We start from the raw sequence: 1815 nt of genomic DNA on the forward strand, positions 1-1815 counted from the left end.
GCAACGTATTGAAAACTTTCCTTAACGATTCTTGTATGGCAAAGTATTTTAAACATAGCTAAGCTGCAGTGAGGAGCACTGAGCGGTGGTTTGAACGGCCGGTTCGCGCCGTCTGGGCGGCGACTTCCGGGGCTCGCGCATAGGCCGCGCTCTCAGCACTGCGTTGCGACCCCCTGACGTTTTGAATGTCAGAAGCAACCGATTCAAAGCAAGTGCACATGTAGTTGACATGAGATGAAGGAAAAATCGCGAGCGGTAGTGCTTACCGTGTAGCACACGTTGTACGGTAGGATCAGGTGACCTTATTGATGCCCTATCTGACGGCTGACTGCGTAGGTGCCTAACAAAATCGAGCTGAGACTGAGTGAGAGAGCACCTCCGCGACGGTTTAGCGGAGGTAGAAGGGGGGGGGGGAGGGGTGACCAGTGTGCCGCCTTGGTTTCTCATACAGACGAGATTTTGCGAGCCAAGGGGGGGGGGGGGGGTAAAGCACGACAGCAGCGCGCCGCGCGCACCTTACGCGCACCGCACTGCCGGCGCCCCTTGGGCGTCGTGGGTAGGCAGCCCACTAGCACGCACGCACAAGTGGTTGCCTGCTACGCAGGCGCGCTGACGCTGAGCACTTTCTCGATAAAATGATTATACAATTTGATACATCAGATACTAAAAATTATAAAGGCTGCAAGATATGGAAGGGTCTAACACGCCGTTTTCGCGGGCGAATGTCGGATTGTCTTCGGACTGTCCGGTAGCACCGGACTTATTGCGGACTGTCCGGTAGCATCGGACTTATAACGGACCGTCCGCGATCGGACTCGGATTGATGACGGACTGTCCTGGAACATATTTTAGAAGTGTCCGAGGCGACCGGACTGCTTTCGGAACAGTCCAGGATGAGTTTCGGAATGATTTCGTTTCATAAGGGCGTTCTCGAGTTATCGAGCGTACAGACAGACAGACAGACACGAAACTTTTCGATCATCACTGGAGTAATAGGCTTCGCTATCGCTCAGCCAACAACTAGCTATATGTACGCCAGACCACGTCTCGCGTAACAGGCTTCGCGATATCTCACGAAACACTGTTACGCTGCGACGCGCCTGGCGCACATATAGCTAGGCCTGCGGCGCTGACACCCGAGACAAGTTAATAGGAGTGTATGTACAATTTCTCGATTTTAATAGGGTGTTCCAGGCTATCTAAAACGGAAGTGAAAAAGAACAAACTCACTGATTGATCTGTTTCCGTCCGCCGAGTATGAGAAACTACCATGGTAGTTGGGTCCGATCCTAACCTCTCAAATATGGAGGGGAGCTCGAAACTGATCTGACAGTTTCTCATACCTGAAAGGCCGCGGAGGCACGTGATTAGCTCGACCACTCAGAGCCATTACGGAAACAGCAGGGTCAGTGAGTTTGTTCTTTTCCTACTTCCGGTTTAGATTGCCTGGAACACCCTATTCCTTTATTAAAAAATTTAATAGACCATTTGGCCACTTTCACCTCATTTTCGCCAAGAAATGCCCCCTAGCACCCAAACGTTACAAGATAGAGCAAAACGGACGAAATTTTTGTCCAGAGAGTCCTATTTTGACGAGTTACCCCTTAGGAACCCATAAAAAAATATTTGGGAAAAAATAATTTTGCGGCTTGTGGTTTTTGATTTTTTTAAAAGTCAATTTTTGTGCTAGAATGCTCATCTTCGAACTCGATCTGTCTTCTTATGAAACAAAACGACCCTGAAATTCCCAGATCGATATCTCAATTCTTTCTCGAGTTATCGTGCGTACAGACGGACAAACAGACAAACAAACGG

The sequence above is a fragment of the Frankliniella occidentalis genome, unplaced genomic scaffold (assembly GCF_000697945.3).
Source record: "Frankliniella occidentalis isolate FOCC.00 unplaced genomic scaffold, Focc_3.1 Scaffold70, whole genome shotgun sequence".
Taxonomy (NCBI): domain Eukaryota; kingdom Metazoa; phylum Arthropoda; class Insecta; order Thysanoptera; family Thripidae; genus Frankliniella; species Frankliniella occidentalis.